This window comes from Diabrotica virgifera, chromosome 8, assembly GCF_917563875.1.
Source record: "Diabrotica virgifera virgifera chromosome 8, PGI_DIABVI_V3a".
In the NCBI taxonomy this organism is placed as follows: domain Eukaryota; kingdom Metazoa; phylum Arthropoda; class Insecta; order Coleoptera; family Chrysomelidae; genus Diabrotica; species Diabrotica virgifera.
In genome coordinates, this window is record NC_065450.1 from 132,620,124 (window position 1) to 132,638,505 (window position 18,382).

General features: G+C 31.5%; 2 protein-coding genes across 3 annotated transcripts in view; one reads left to right on the forward strand and one right to left on the reverse strand.

The window, feature by feature from the left end:
- The window catches only part of LOC126889476 (probable 3',5'-cyclic phosphodiesterase pde-5), a 423,420-nt gene extending 407,493 nt beyond the window's left edge, over nt 1-15,927 (reverse strand). The window contains exon 1 of one of the 2 annotated variants that reach the window (XM_050657796.1): nt 15,782-15,927. The gene's annotated coding sequence lies outside the window, so the exon portion shown is untranslated. The remainder of the gene's footprint in view (nt 1-15,781) is intronic. The other variant, XM_050657797.1, reaches the window with a different exon arrangement.
- The window catches only part of LOC126889477 (alpha-1,3-mannosyl-glycoprotein 4-beta-N-acetylglucosaminyltransferase B), a 359,292-nt gene that overhangs the window by 40,593 nt on the left and 300,317 nt on the right, over nt 1-18,382 (forward strand). The window lies entirely within an intron of this gene.

An 18,382-nucleotide genomic window follows, 5' to 3' on the forward strand; every position in this document is an offset into this window, starting at 1 on the left:
AACTTTTGTTAATATTTTATTAAAAATGATTAAAATATTGCTCTTCTTCTTTCTGGTGGTATCCACAAGATCGCTGTATCATTATTATGTTTTGAGCAATAACATTGCGAAAAAGCTCCGACGGAAAAACAAATTGAATAGAATTTAAACTAATTGACGAATCAACTTGAAATTTTTTGTGCATTATATGGACTGTTTGACTCAACTTCTCGTGCAATAGCAAAGTATTAAGTTCATTGTCGAAAAAATTATAGCAAATTTAAATTTTAGTCTTATTTTACAATTTCCGAAACAACAAAAATGATGGGACCAAAATTCAAAAACTGACATTTTAAACCTTTGCTCATCTACTAAAAGATGAATGCTCTACATAAGACATTTAATCACCCTATTTTTACCTGTAGCGGTTTAAACGAAAAAAACTGCCATTTTGACCCTTATTTGTTAATAACTAAAATTCTCGTCCGAACTGTGACGGGCATTGTTGTATTTATAATGTATTAGGTTTATAGTACCCAAAAAAATTCATTTGCAACCTAGCTGGTCATGTGTCCCGAACATGGTACATTTTTTCCTTATTTCCCTGTAGTATTAGTAATGCTATAAACAGTATAAACGGAGACTCCAACTAATTATCTGGTATTTTTCCTGTTAAACGTTGTATTATGTATTTATATTATCACATTATATTAGTCTTTTCCGAAACGGAATGTAATTATTTGAATTTCATAAATTTTAGGTCAAACGGCCACAACTATTATCTCGAAATGTAGATACTTCTAACTGTTCGGTAATTACTCCTTTGACCTTATGCAATGCATGATTTATCTTTATTAAGACTTAATAATATAGGTTTACGTTGCGAACATTAGTTTATTCATTGTATGGGAACCACTTTCTCGGAAAAATTTTAACCAGAACTTTAACCAGAACTTGATTAATAAAACATTATCTCGATGCAATTCTCAGTAGTGATTGCACGAGAGTTCTAAAATTATCGATTTGTTTCCCGAGTGACACTTTGACAGTTTTAATTTCACGAACCGAAGGGGAGGAAAATTATGCAGAGTCGGATTTAAGGCAGTGGGGGCCCCTGGGCAGAATTGGTGTGGGACCCTACCTCCTACCATTAAAAAATTGATGTTATAACTATGGTATACAGTCAAGTATAAGGTTTCCCTTTTAAAAATAAAAGAAATGTTGATCTACATTTATAAATATGTTTTTAAATAATAAAAAATATAAGATGTGTAACTTGTTACCGTAAAATATTAAAAATAAATATTGTAAAATGTATGGTTAAAGTCTGGGTGTTATTTAGATTTTTGAATAGAAAATTCCTTAATTATGTCTGACATATCTATTTAGTTCCTTTAAGACATCGTGTTTAATGCTCATTTTAGAGAGATGAAACGCTCTTGGCCCATCATAGACCGAAGGCGATTTTTAATTAACTTTAGTTTTGAGAATGATTACTCTCCACTGTTGTTAGAGACAGCAAGGCTGGACTTGCTCTCTAGAATTCATACATACACCATTTTTTTCACTTTTTCATAAGCTACACTCATATTTTTTGGTAAGACTGATTTTTCGATAAAATACTTACTTTTTTAGTCATTTGCAAAAAACCGTCTAAAAACGTGTTTTTTTGTTGAAAAATAAACATATTTACTCGCAAATTTACTGCAAATAACTGACTACTTCAGAGAAAAGTTAAAAAAAAAACAAAGATCCACTATATGATGGAATTATACTGCATGAAACGGATACCAGAGAAACAACCCCCTTACGCAGCATACAACGAATCCGAAGTCATAAAATCCATAAAGATCAGACGTCTGCACTGGATGGGCCATGTTGAACGGATGTTGAAGATTGAAACACCAAAACATATAATGAGGCAGACACCAGTAGTAGGGAGAAGGTCAAAGGGAAGACCCAAACTTAGATACATGGAACAAGTGGAACAAGATCTGAAAACACTTAAGATTACCAACTGAAAAAACAAAGCAAGCAATAAAACAGAATAGCGGAAAATCCTAGAACAAGCCAGGACAGAAAATGATTGTCAAGCTACTGACGATGATGAATAACTAAAGTAATAACACTATTGCTTAGAATTCGTCAGTTTATCCTTTTCCGGACTTATTTTGAACTTATTTTTTCACACCCGAGGAGGGGTGAAACTCACCTCCGGGGCAAAAGCACAAATCGGCAAAATTCGCTTTTCTTCTTTGACATGTTATTATTTATGTAGATATATGCCAAATTTCATGTCACTTCAAGCGGTTCTTTAAAATATTACGATTATATGTACCAGTAACAATGAGAGCACACAGCACAATTTTATTTAAAACGCACCTTTTGAATGATTTTAGAAATTAGCATTTAAACTTGTATCCCAATTATTTAACAGTTAACAGCCAACAATCCAATATACAACTTAAATATTTTCCGGCCTGGCCTGACCATGTTTGTATGAATAGCATGACTTTATTTAAATTTTTATATTTTAAAAGTCCCCAACCCTCCAAATACTAGATAGGAAACTTCTAGGCTATCACAAAAATAAAGTAAAAACTTACCTTTTTCAACAGGGGTAACAGTACGAAATAATACAAACAGGTGAGTGGTGAGTAATATTGCTGTTTTACTAGATTATCGTAAATAGTATTACAGCTGACAATTATTATTCTTTCTGCAAGTAGCACAAAGTCACAAAACAAATGAGTGGTTTAGTGCCAGATTTTCAGATTTGCTTATGCCACAATGTTTGTCAACGGGATCATTTAAGGTCAAACTCGTAACCAAATTATGACTCAACAAAAAAGACTGAATTCCACTTGATTATGTTCTGAGTATTTTACAATCCATGCAAAAAGGGTATTTAAAAAATATGCATGATGTAGAATATGATTTAGAAGACAAATTTAATAAATTATTGTAGGCGTAGGAGGCAAGTTTGATCAATGTTATTATACTCAGTGGCGTAGTGCCAACTCAAGATAACGATAAATAAGAAATTATTTTTGATATACATAATTATGTTTGCATAAATCAGAAATTATTTTATGTGAATAAAGTCTGACTTTTCTATGTATGGGATTTTGTGCCTGCCCTGCTGCCCTCCCTTAAATCCGGCCCTGAAATTATGTCAAAGTGTCACGAGGGCAACAAGTCGATAATATTAGAGATCGAGTGTAACATGTTTAAACATGCATTTTTTTCACGAAAAATTAAAATCTTTCATCTTTAATAACTCAAAAAGTATTGATTTATAACCAATTTTGCAACTTTGTCACTATCGATTTCTCGGGGTATTTTTTAATAAAATAATTTTCACCCCCTTAAAGGGGTGGCATCCACCCCCAGGGTAAATGCACAAGTTATCACCATATCTGTTTTGTTTCTTGAGGTATCTTACAACTACTCACCAATTTTCATGAAAATCGTTAGAGGTTCAACGAAATCGGAGGTGAAAACTTTCACAGACTGAACTACTGTGTTAAATAAAGAAGAAATAAGGGGATAAATAGGGGAAAGATATAAACGGATGTAGACTTCTCAACTAGTCCTACCACGTGACGTAATAGTCATAGATGGCGTTACAGGACCACTGTGACTTAAAATTTTAAATATGGGCCCTCATAGCAAGTCATACCTCGTTTGAAAGGTATTGAACGTACCTATATTAATGATAATAATTTTGTTGGGTTAAAGCTAATTTTGATGAATAAATTAAATAAATATTAAAATTATAAAATGATGAAACAGTTGCAATAGTCCAGAGAAATAAGATTTTTGTCGGGACACTTAAGCAGCCTGGTTGCAAATGGGTTTTTGGGTACTATATACCTAACACATTATAAATACAAAAATGCCCGTCACAGTTCGGACGAGAATTATAGTTATTAACAAATAAGGAATAAAAATGGCAGTTTTTTCGTTTAAATCGCTACGGGTAAAAACAGGGTAAATAAATATTTGATTTATAGTAGGTATTCGTCTTTTAGTAGATGAGTAAAAGTTTAAAATGTCAGTTTTGAATTTTGATCCGATCATTTGTTGCTTCGGAAATTGCAAAATAAAACTAAAATTTCGAAAATAGAAAACTTGCGATGACTTTTGCGAAAATAACTTTAAGATTTTCATATTACATGACAAGTTGAGCTAAACAATACATATAATGTACAAAAAATTTAAAGATGATTCGTCAATTAGTTTAAATTATATTCAATTTGTTTATCTCAAAGAGCTTTTTCTTGCAATGTTATTGTTCAGAAAATAATAATGATATAGAAATTCTGTGGAGACCGCATGAAAGAAGAATAGTTATATTTTCAAAGCATTTGAAAAAATCATTAATAAGTCATTTGTATCATTCCGAAAACACTTTTCTAATGTAGAGGCATTTTTGGCTTAAAAACAATTTGAATAGTTTTGTTCACATTGACTGTAGATTAAATCTACTTGAGAACTTCAAAAGCTGGTATTTTATACAAATTTAAAAAAAATTTTAGCCTAGGTTAATTACGGTCAAAGTTAGCCACTTTTATTATTAATTCACAGTTACTTCTATATACATAAAATTCTCCTGCAACAGTGTTAGTTACCATACTCCTCTGAAACGGCTTGACCGATTTTTATGAAATTTTATACGTATATCCTGTAGGACCGAGAATAGGTTGTAATCTATTTTTCATAGCCATAAGTTATAAGAAGGGTTGCCCCCCTGATATTTTTTTTATTTTTTTGGGCAAAGTTGTCTAACTTAATTTTATATGATGTAGAATTAACAAATACATACAACCCTTAATTTTCACTCTTCCATCACCAACCCCTGTTTATTAATAGCCATCTATAATTTACATCTATAAAATTCTCCTGTCACAGTGTTAGTTGCCATACTCCTCCGAGACCGCTTGCCCGATTTGTATGAAATTATACATGTATATTCGGTACACACAAGGTACTCTACAAGACTACGAGTACATACAAATTAAAAAAAATTATGATCAGAATCCATCACCAAGCTTCGGAGATAATAATCGCAGCATATGTTTGAAGAATCAATTTCATTTTTTAAGTGCAAGGATTTTAATAATTCCCCTCCACCGATCACGAATCGATGTCGTTAGTACATCATTTTTAAAGCTTTATTAACCACTCTGTTGAAGTTCAAAGTTTACTAAAACTTTTACACATAAACCCTATATCTTGCGCTTCAAAATGACGCTAGTTAGTTTGCTTAATTGTTATAAACAAAGTAGCTACGAATTAAATAAAAAAAGTGACTAACTTTGACCGTAATTAATCTAGGTGAAAATTTTTTTCTGAAAGTTCGTGTAAAAATACCAGATTTTACAAAGTTATGCAAATTGTTTATGAGCCAAAAATTTCTCTACAACAGTAAAATGTTTTAGAAATGATAAAAATAACTTTTTAATTATTTTTTTTAAATGCCTTGAAAAAATAACTATTCTTCTTTCATGTTATAGAATTGCTATATCGTTATTATTGCCTGAACAATAATATTTCAAACAAAAAGCTCTTGGGATAATCAAACAGAATAAAATTTAAACTAATTGACTAATCATCTTGAAATTTTTTGTGCACTATACGGACTATTTGACACAACTTTTAATGCACAACTTTTAATGTCTTAAGGTGATTTTCGCAAAAGTTGTACCAAATTTTTTATTTTCGAAATTTTAGTTTTATTTTGCTAATTGAAGCAACAAATGATCGGACTAAAATTCAGAAACTAACATTTTAAACCTTTGCTTATCTACTAAAAGAATAATTTTATAAATAAGATATTTAATTACCCTATTTTTACCTGTAGCGATTTAAACGAAAAGACTGACATATTTGACTCTTATTTGTTAATAACTAAATTTCTCGTCCGAACTGTGATGTTCATTTTTGTATTTATAATATATTAGATATAAAGTACCTAAAAAACCTCTTTGCAACCTGGCTGCTCAAGTGTCCCGAACATGGTATAATTTTGTCTTATTTCCCTGGCGTACAAGTACGAGTCCATAAAATGCAATGGTTAGGTCAACAAAAGGGTCAATCTTCACAATCTTATCTTATTGTTAAAAAATGGCTAACGGTTTCGGGACTTATAATTCTGTGGTATTAAGGCAAAACCCGAGATGTCAAAAATTATCGATTTTTCGTTTTTAATGCCAATATGTACATTGAGCGATAAAGAATATGATGACAAAACCATACATAGCTAAACGCATCAATGTAATCAATAGATGATAAAATTAGTTTCCGGTATGTCACACTATTACAACAACACCGCGAACTTTTAAACTCGTCTCCTGCAAAATCACGTTTTTTGATATATCGGGTTTTGCCTTAGCACTGCAGAATTTATATCCGATCATCAGTCCAGAATTAGAGGTCAAATAATTGTTTATTGATAAAACAAAATCAAAAGAATATTTTCCTTTATTGTTGTTAAAAAATGGCTACACAAAATCGCAAATATTGATGTTATCCACTACTCGATGGCCGGCCAACCATGGTTGGTTATTATGGCCTGATGATGGGACATAAATTATAAGTCGCGAAACCGGTAGCCATTTTTTTAACAACAATAAAGGATAATATTTTGAGTATTGACCATTTTCTCTACCTAACGTAACGATTAATTTCATTTGAGATGCTAATTAGGGGGTGATTTTCCCGTTTTTTTTTACCAAAAAAGGGACCAACTCTATTTTGAGCGTAACTTGCTTATTTTTGATACTAGGTAAATACTTTTTCAAAAAACAAGAATAAAGTTTTTTTTTACCAGATTTAAAAAAGTTGTAATGAGTTTTCCTCAAAAACTGCTTCATTTTTTGGTTATTTTATGTTGAAATATTCGATTGGGAATTTGGCAAATATGAAACTGTTGTTCATTAGCTACAACTCCGTTTACGGACTTCTACTGGGTTTACGGACCTCACACTTACACCATTTTTTTCACATTTTTATAGTCTATATTTTTACTAAAAAAATTTTTTTTTTTTTGAAAACATACTTACTTTTTGAGTTATTTGCGATGTGAGATTTTTGTTGAAAAATGAACATATTCACTCGCAAATAACTCGAAAAGTATTGACCTAGTGAAAAAACTGTATAGAACAAAAGTTGCTTAGAATTAATCAGTTTATCCACTTCCGGATTTATTTTAAAGGTTTCTTTATTCACCCCCACAAAGGGGCGAAACTCACCTCCGGGGTAAAAGCACACATCGACGCAATAATCCTTTTTTTGTTTGGCATGTTAGCTACGTGTATGCCAAATGTCATGTCAATCCAAGTGGTTTTTTTAAATTTAGAGCAAAAACCGTGAGTAAACGTACTATAAACCGTTATTTTTGCAATAATTTATTAACAACAAAGTCGGAACGTGGTTTAAGCTACACGAGTAGTGGCAATCGATTTAGTGTATAAAATACTATGAAAAAGATTACAAACTTGCTGTAGATAGCGCACTATTTCGAGCTTTTCGGCGAATAAACAATTATTTTAATAATTATTATAATAGCATTATTAATGATATTTAAAAAATATTAAAATATTACTAGAAGATTTTTAAATTGAAAACTTATTGGTCCATTTTCTTGGTAACACCTCCAAGGCTTCTAAAATTTGCAAGCCAAATGGATGCTGAAGCGAAGAAGACAAGAGGGAATTAAAAAAACTTACAATTCACGACCCCGTCTGTTCAGCTGGTAAATTCCAACAGAAAATGGACCTAGTTACTCGAAGGAGTAAAGACCAATATAGAAATAAAATAAAAATTTTATTTTTAATTCAGTTTCAATGCGAATGCTCCTTATTGGAGCCTCATCGGAGAGAACGTAGGCTTGTTCTCCATACTCCAATTGATCAGCACCGAGAGCTTTTCCCACCCATTGCAACTGAAGTGAAAATATTAGGTGACTAGCGTCATCTGGCAATTAAAAGATGAAGTTTTCGATCCTAATAGCATTATTAATAATATTTAAAAGATATTAAAATATTACTAAAAGATTTTTAAATTGAAAACTCATTGGTCCATTTCCTTGGTAACACCTCCAAGGCTTCTAAAATTTGCAAGCCAAATGGATGCTGAAGCGAAGAAGACAAGAGGGAATCTTTTAGTAATATTTTAATATCTTTTAAATATTATTAATAATGCTATTAGGATCGAAAACTTCATCTTTTAATTGCCAGATGCTAGTCACCTAATATTTTCACTTCGTATGGAGAACAAGCCTACGTTCTCTCCGATGAGGCTCCAATAAAATCCGAAAATCGCGATTCAGAGGACTGGACTGCGCTCCGTATTCTAATTGAAAAGTAAGATTGTTTTGCGTTCGCATTGCAACTGAATTAAAAATAAAATTATTATTTTATTTTTATATTGGTCTTTACTCCTTCGAGTAACTAGGTCCATTTTCTGTTGGAATTTACCAGATGAACAGACGGGGTCGTGAATTGTAAGTTTTTTGAATTCCCTCTTGTCTTCTTCTCTTCAGCATCCATTTGACTTGCAAATTTTAGAAGCTTTGGAGGTGTTACCAAGGAAATGGACCAATAAGTTTTCAATTTAAAAATCTTTTAGTAATATTTTAATATTTTTTAAATGTTATTAATAGAGCTCGGGAAATATGCAAAATGCATATTTAGTGCATATTTGCATATTTTGCATAAATTTTATAAGTGCATATGCATTTATTAAAATTGCATATTTTCAGACTTTTTTTACCTAAAGCGATACCAACAGAACAAATTTTAAAGAGAAATGAGAAGTCTCAGATCAAAACTATAAATCTGAAAATTCTCGTTGAACCACTTTCTGCTAACGTCCTTAATCTATGCCTTTTACAATTTATAAGGCAAGGAGACGACGAATAAAGGAGACGAAGGGGACTCTACAATATGCAGTCACATTTTGTTAGTGAAAAAATGTTGTTATTTTTAAGTGATGCTGAGCCATATGACCAAAGGTGGACAACATTTAAAATTTTTTTTCAAGTTTGTAACTTGTTTAGCACACGCTTTAAACAGAGTAGCAGAATCTGTAAAGACAGAATTTCCAATGGTCAATACCCTTGTATCAAATATAAAAGCCCTTCTGCGAGTACAGGTGTATAAAGATCGTTTATCCAATATGCCTTTACCACCTAAACCTGTGGTAACTAGATGGGGAGCATGGTTAAATTCTGTAAATCTCATAACCGATAATTTTGAGGGAATTAGAAACGTCATTTGTGGTTTCGATGTAGATGAAACCAACAAAATGTATCAAAAATTCTGCACTGTGTTTAAGAAAAATGAGGGATATCAAAAAATAATTCAAATAAATAGTGTTATTAAGATGGGGAAATGTGAAGATAATTTAATTTTATAGGTGAAGATAATTTAATTTCAATTATACAATATTTTAAGTTTGTTCCTTTAACTTCATGTGAAGTAGGAATAAGTTTTTCCGTGTGTAAACAATTATTATCAGATAAACGGCTCAGTTTTTCTGTGGAAAATTTAGAAAAACATTTAATAATTTATAGTTTTAATTGTAATAATAATATAATAAAGAATGATGATGGTAAATATAAAGAATAAATGAATATATAATGATGTAAGTAATAGAAATTTCAATAAATATTTTTAGCATAAAATAAAAAAATATCGTTTTTTATTTATCTTAAATGCCTCGACAGCTAAGGCCATTGGCATAAAATAAATAATTAAATACCTTAAAAACAAGGATTACTGCGTTTTTATTTATATGCATTAAATGCATAGAAGCATATTTTAGTGCATATTTCAACTGTTTTTTGTGCATATTTGCATGCATATTTTAGGGTTTTTTAAGTGCATATTTCCCGAGCTCTAGTTATTAATAATGCTATTAGGATCGAAAACTTCATCTTTTAATTGCCAGATGACGCTAGTCACCTAATATTTTCAGGTCAGTTGCAATGGGTGGGAAAAGCTCTCGGTGCTGATCAATTGGAGTATGGAGAACAAGCCTACGTTTTCTCCGATGAGGCTCCAATAAGAGCCGAAAATCGCGATTCAGAGGACTGGACTGTGCTCCGTATTGTAATTGAAAAGTAAGATTGTTTTGCCTTCGCATTGCAACTGAATTAAAAATAAAATTTTTATTTTATAATTATTTTGTTATTATCAAAATAAGAACATATTTTGAGTAATCGCGACTAGTCGCATTCGATTCAGCGACCAAAAATACACCAGAGAAGACCTTAACACTATCAATTTATTTACAGGGCTTCTAATAATTCCTGAAAAATACCTAATTTTACCATAATTTGTTAATAACAATTAAACGCACCATATTTGGGCTTCCAGACCACTTCCATTGGATTCAGTGACTCAAAAAACCTATAATACCACCATCAAATCACGGCGAGCTAGAATTTCCCACGGAACCCCTTATGTTGCGACTAGACTATAGTTCTTTCAGGACGTTAACGAAGTTAAAAGCGAAACTAGGATTTTAGTATTCATTTAATTTATTCATTAAAATCATTACAGCCAAAAAAAAATTAATATGATTGAACAGGTATGTTCAATACCTTTTAAACGAGATATCATTTGCCATAAAGTCCCATTTAAAATTATCGGTCACAGTGGCATGTAATGTTATTTATGACTTTTACTTCACCTGCTATGACTGGTTGATAACTACGTCCGTTTTAGTAGGGAAGGCAAGAATGCTAAATTTGCAGTTACTCGAGCGTTTTGAGATTAGGTCGTAAAACTATAAACAGTTAAGTAAGTTTTCCATTTTAGTGGGGACTTTCCATTTTTTACTACAATCGTTTTTTCCGATTATAGCGTCATCTATCTATATAATTCGAAAAAATGTGTCGAATAAAATTTACTTATTGTTAAGTAAGGAATGAAATCTGCAATAAAAAAATGGTAGTCCTATTTAAGGTTTTAAAGTACACTCAAAAAAATTTAGTTCGTAATATTGATTAACAGTGATTATTGAATAGTATTTCGTTGTCACAACAATTTAATTTGTTAGTTCAACGAACTTTTAGACATTGACGAATGTATTTGGTTATTGTCACAATGATTGAATAATAATTGTGAGAATAACTAGAGTACATTAATCAATAACACTCAATTTATTCAGCCAATAACTTAGTTTCGTATATTTAATAAATACTGTTAATTCTGGCAACAACTCACGTTCTTGATTTCGTAGATGACAAGCAATTACCTTGGTTTATCGTGACAACGTACAGATTTCATTAAAACAATGTACAAATGTTGTTAATATAGAGTAATATGTGATTATTGAATATATGTAAATTGATTGTTGTGACAACGAATGCATTAATCAATTTACTGCTGCATTTAATACCCACAATAAATGCGGTCATTGTGACAATAATCGTAGTTGTTGAGACAATAAATGTTTTGCTTGACCATTTGAAAGTTAACGGCTTTTCCTTATCGTGATACCCCTAGCTTCTCTGTGTTACCGAAGTGCCGAATAATAATTATTGCATTTCGTTTTCAAGTGTAGTCCGTAGTAGAAGGAAGTTTTTGTGTGTCTATTATCGTGAAATTTCGGTCGAATTCTTTTTAAATGTATCAATTTTTTCGAATCCTGGGAAAACTAATTATTATTTTTGAAAATTTAAATGCAAAATAAAATATTACAGTATTATCGAGGGTCTGAAGTCCCTGAGAACCTCTATAATGATTATTTTAATAAGTCACAGGGGTGAAAAAGAGAAAATTTAGTATGATTTTTAATTTCTAATAGGCATACCATTCAAAAGAAACTTTTTGTTTATTCTAAGGGACTTTCTGCCGTCGGTAATAATGTAATATTTTATTCTGCGTTTAAATTTTTCAAATATACTTATTAGTTTTCTCAGAATTCCAAAAAAAAAATGAATGCGTTTAAAAAGAATTCGATCGAAATTTTGCACCTGCGCTCTCAAAAAGGATTAAAGTGTTATACATTTTTGGAATCACTATTTCAAACGCTTTTAAATAAGCTGCCACATGACGTACTTTCCCATTAAAAAAAATCAAAGTTACGCCGTGCCTGTCACCTGAAGAGGAATCGTGTAAAGTTCGAAACATTGATGTTATAATATACTTTGATTATTTTAAAAATCGACCTGTCCGAGCACTTTGCTTATGTGCTAAAAATAAATAAGTTAATAAGGGGGTGGGGGGAGTGTAACACTTATTCCAGTACACTGTATAAGTGAAATCATATGAAAAATCACACAGTGTAAAGTCCTTTAGGTTAAGGACAAAAAAGGGGGATTTAAAAAATTATTATTAATCAATTAATATCATACATCGGGCTATTATATTGCATTCAGTAATTATTAATATAAAATACGTTCATAGTAGGAATGAACGAAACTGATTGTAAGGATAAATAGAATTGCTTGTAAGAAAAACTGTATTTATTGTGGGAATGAACGGAATTAATTGTAAGAATAAACGGAAATAATTGTAGAAATAAACGGAATACGTTAGGAGAAATAACACTGTTATTGACACAACGAATAGTCCTCGTCGGTCAATTAACGGCGTTGTTGTTTCAATAAATAGTGTTCGTTGACTCAGTGAACAGAGTTAGTAATATCAATAAATAGTGTTCGTTGACTCAGTGAACAGAGTTCGTAATACCAATAAAGTGATATTATGGTATACATAATGAATGTTCATCCATTCAATAAACGTAATACATTGGCTCAACGAACTAAAATAATGAATTGATGAACATCGTTTTGTTGTCCCAATAAAACCAAGAATTGGACAAATTTTAAGTATTGCGTTTGTTGTCTGAATTAACATTTTTATTGATATTACGTACCTTTTTCGTTGAGTGTAGGTAACCCCCATCCCAACTCGTGGGTGTCGTGTTTGATGTCATTCGATAGATTTTAAAAAAATATTAAACACGTATTTTTCAGTTTATTAATATGATGTTCATTTCGCGAAATATCGCCGGGTTCCTCTTTAAAATCTTAAAGTTACCTCTCACCCCTCTCCGTGGGGGTCGTGTTTCGTATCATTCGATAGATTCTTAAAAAATATTGAAAACGTATTTTTCGGTTTTTCGATTTGACGTTTATTTCGCGCAATATTCGCTTTTTTGTGAAACTTTGTGACTCGCCCATTTCCTTACGCCCCGCTCAAATCGTCAGAATTTTGAAATAACCACTTTTTTGCATGTACATACATACTTAACTTACCTTATCTTAAGAACACACAGTAGCGATCAACAGGTAGCAACAAACGCGGTCCAAGGTTGCGAAAGTTCTGCGAGCTTTCAAAATTGAGGCAACAGTGCGTCGGTAATTCGACACTGACAGTGACGTTTATACTATCAAAAACTAGTTATTTATGAAACAGTTCGTGAAGTGTGCTTTTTGCGAACGAACACGATTTTTAGAGCACGAGCGACAACGGAGCCAGTGCTATACATCGCGTAAGTTCGCAAAAAGTACTTTACGCACAGTTTCATACAATATTTTATCTACGATAAACAAATAAAAAAACTGTAACTCTTCGTCACTGGAATTCATTTCTATTCTACGATTTTTAGAACTTTGACATTTAATAATCCTAACTACTTTCAAACCACAAAACGGTCAAAAATTTTGTTGCAAGCCATTGCTCATTTATTGTCATCACCATGACAACGCGAAAATTAAGGATATTTGATTATATGAAAGTGTGCCAAAAAACCCATTGAAAGTGTGCGAAAAAGTAAATCCCATTTAAAATACATTGTTACTTCACGCACACTTTAAACTCTTCACGCACTGCTATCTATAATGACAGTTTTCACAAACTAAAAACTTATACATAATGTGACATAGAGTAGATAAAATAATTTTTATACACATAGGCGCGAATTGTTGCTAAGTCAGTGACGTTCGATTTCTTGTTATAAAAAAATCGATTTTTAGTAGTTCCAATGTGACACAAAATCTAGGCACGGGATAAAAAAGTTTATTTGAAGAAAGTGTATTTTTTTGTCTTTCTTATTGGCGGTACAGGCTACTTTTTTCAATATTTTGTTTAGTTATAGAGTAATTTCCACATACTAACATATTTCTAAAATTGGGCTCTGTACCGCCATTTTTTATTATATTACGAATATGTGTGCCAAATATCTCGACAAAATATTCAAAATTAGAGCCGCAATCTTGGAATGCGTTTGGTGCTACCTGTTGATCGCTACTGTTTGCTCTTAATCTGACGATTTCGAATTTTTCTAAGGATAGACTTTTTTTGGACCCCTTAACGAACTTTTGTATCAAAAGTCCATATGTGGTAGGGGTACATTTACAGGGTACAAGGTTTCTCCCAATGTGATTTTCTGACGCACTCGAGTAACTGCCAAAATCCTCTCTGGGGCTATTTATTTTCTCCCTCCAAATTTCACTATTAAGTACGTCGCACCTTTGGAGAAACACTGACGCAAATGCTAATTTGTTAATTGTTGAGAAAACGAATTTAAGGTTTTGAAAGTTAGTTAATACCAGAAATGAAATGCAAATTGCAAGAAAAAGTAGAAATTTATTTATTGTCCATGGTTTTAGTTAGTTATTGTTTTTCCATTCTAACTTTTGCCATGCGTCATGATTCATTTTAAAAAATTTAAGTCAAAACATAAGGTGAAACGAACGTCAATGTGTACATTGTGTATACGCTCTGAGCTTCGCTGGTGTCGCTCCTAGCGGTTACTAATTCAACTTTCACCGGTAATTTTTAAATTTATTATTTAATTGTTATCGCTTAATATTTACAACGCAAAAAAGTAATTAAATTGTAATCGATTTTTTTAAGATTTTGCCAATCATTTTGACGTTCTATTGATAAAATATGAATTTCTTACTTCGGATACTTTCACAATTATCGTGTAGATGACGCTAAAATTAATTGATTAATTTATAAATACATATTACGGAACATTAAAAAAACTTAAATTCAGTATTTAAAAAGTAAGTATATTTAGGGTAAAAATATATACCACAGCTTTGACCAACTAATATTTTTTATAATTAATGTTTTTAATTTTATTTTTAAATTAATCACTTTGACATTTATGTCAAATTTCCGGTAAACATTTACAAACTTGTCACTACTGGCGCTCGCGAATTTGTAAATATCCCCTCTAGGTACGAGCTCACAGCGTATACTGTATACTATAATATACTATGCACATCGGCGTACTTTATATTTTGATTTAATTTGTTTGAAAATGAATCGTGACGCATGGGCAAAGATAAAATGGAGCAACTATATTACCATGTGCGTATACTGTAATATAAAAAGGATTTTTTTAGGATTTTTAACATCCCCTCTTAATCTAGGTTGGCCTAGGCCAAACTAGTTTATCCTGAAATCGGGTTTGGCCGGTAACATAACCATTCAACAGATACGAGGGGGAAGGGGACTTTTGGCTAGGCCAAATATATTATATTTAATTAAAAAATACATTTATAACTTTAGATAAAAAGTCCTTATAAAACGATGCAAGGTGTTATTAGTTATCAAATGAAGTCAATTTAGGTTCTTTAAATTTTTATAAAAAACTTCCTTTTCGCCCATCTAATCATCCGGCTATGATAAAAGTTGAGGTTATGTTAGTTATTATTTAACTTAATTCAGTGTATTGGATTTTATGCTAATTAGTTTTATCTGGTATATGTATTTATTGGATGCAAATATTACTATTCATGAAAGAAAATATCTAACGGCTCTCTTACCAGTAAAAACGATCCCAATCTTCGAAATACCACACCGTTTCACGAAAACGTTACCTACTTGTTTTTTTGTGAGTACAATGTTCGGAATTTATTTATTTGTTTTTACGAGTAAAATTCAATAGCTTTATCGAGAGTACTTAACAAAACAGTTACGTGACGCCATAGGCGTCGGTAAATACTAAAAATTATCTTAAAGTAAATTTTTCGCGACAGTAAAGTTTTAAAAATAATTGCATTATCTTGTTCATATTCGTCGTTCTTTATACCTACTGTTATATATGTCAAAACTTAAAAAGGGTAAACCCTGTAGTTGGCTGTATACCTTCGTTAAGACAACGTAGAATGAAGTAAACACTTCTGTTGTATGTAGGTATCTAAATTTATTAAAATTCTTAAAATTTATCCACAAGGGAGTGGAAGTACAAAACGTTTTCGGTCAAACTGACCATCATCAGTGTTAACCTGGAAATAAGTGAACCACTTAGATTGAAAAGCAAAAGGGTGAAATTTTGACAGTTAAAAAAGAAAGAAAATGTGGTTACTTACGTTCAGTGTACAAGTAATTGAAACAAGCCACTTCAATAGGTGTAAAAACCTCTAAATAACATTATTGCTACATTATGAGCTAAATAATTATCGACATTAAGTCGATGTTTTAAGATTAAAAATATCACATGAGGATGTATGTCATCCTTGCTCGGAAATTGCACAAGGTTGATGTGATCAGGTGAGAGGTTAACAACCATAGAAAAAAGTGTTGTGTGATTTGGTAGAATGCGATCTTACTCTTTAAAAAACATGTCACGTATTTCAGCGCCATCTCAGCACCTGGTTAAATGGAAGGGTACTACAAATCTGGCCTCCACATAAGTGGTCTGTAGCTTCGACATGATAGGTGTGAAATTTTAAACGTTCTTGTTGTTGATTGGATAGGAAGAGTGGCGTAATCTAGCCTCCATGCTGGGTACATCATAACCTCCATACGGTATTTCCAATATTTAATATTTTATTCAAGTGGACAATAAAGGTACAACACAAACAACTTTTGTTTCTTAATTATTTATTTATACAATAATGTGACATTTTACATAGAAATATGAGTATTTAATTTGGATTACATATATATATATATATTTACTCGTTGAATTTTTCCACCGTCTCCACACAACAGCTGAACGGAGCCATTAGACCTAACAACAAAACGCGAAATAAAGTGTGTATTTTAAAACTGTTGGATAAACAGTACCTACAATCAGAAAAACTTTCCAAAATAACAAAAATATCAAAAAACACGACTGAATATCAGCTTTTTATGGTGACACAAGCACATCACATAACGGACCATATAAAATAACTGAACGACAACGAACGAACGAACCCGAACACTGAACACAGATTCACAGATAGCGCAGGATTTGTCAAAAGTCATGTTCCACCAATCACAATGCCGACCTCAGCGCCTCTGACAAAATGGAAGGAAAATAAATACGATTACATGTTTTTTATTAGAGTGCGCGGGGCATGTTAACAACCAATTAGGCATTCCAAATCACGTGATATAATATGGCTGCTGGATGGCGAAACTGTCATCCATAGGCGTATCCAATGTTTAAACCACTTCATATTTAATTTGCTATCACAATTTCACAAATTTCGCTACACAATTAACAAAAAAACAAAACCAAACAGGATATTATTTACAAATTTGTCAATATTCCAAGGTAAACATTAGATACGCCATGACCACCCCCCTTAACTATGTCTATGGCCATGTCAGTTTAGCCATCCACCGGCCACCACTGACAGTTCATTGGAATCCCTAACTGATTAGACAGATTGGTGCCTGAAAATTTATGACAAGATGTCAAGGAAGGTAGGTGGATTTTTCAATTGTCACCCGAAAAATTTTGACGAAGTGAATTAATATTTAACTTTAATTGTTAAATTGGAAATATGCAACTATTAAAAAATGTTTGTTATGAATTCTAAGTTGTAAATAAAGGTTAATGAGCTGTAATATATTGATTAGTACACCGAAATCAAAGGCAAAATTCTACTCATATGCTGTGACGTCATAGACTGTTTGTCAAATGTAACCGACTGAAAATAATTATATTTAGTTAAGTAGAGTTGTGATGAATGAATATTGCTGAAATTATCTAGAAATATTTAGATAAAATTTTATAAAAATTTTTTTAAAACACATGGTATTTTAAAGGAGTGCATCTGTAGAATTTGAAAGAATTGTCACTAAGGCATGTTTGGTTGCATATTATGTTTCAGGGAACCAACGAATATAATGAGAAAACACCAATCTATAGTTCTGTAGTGTAAATTATTGGAGGTATTAAAGGAAAGAGATGATATTAAATGAGTGAAGCAGAATTGAAAAATGTACATGTCTTAATCGACCAATTTTTTAAAAAAATTTTGTTATGTCTGAATGTAAAAAAGTTTGATGCATATTGAAATATTGAAAATCTAAATTTTGAAAATTATCGAAAATGGATCATAAGGTTAGTTGCATATGTTTCAGTGGACAAAAAAAAATTTTAAATATAAATACCATTAAAAATATAAGTTGTGTGAAGTATTAAATGG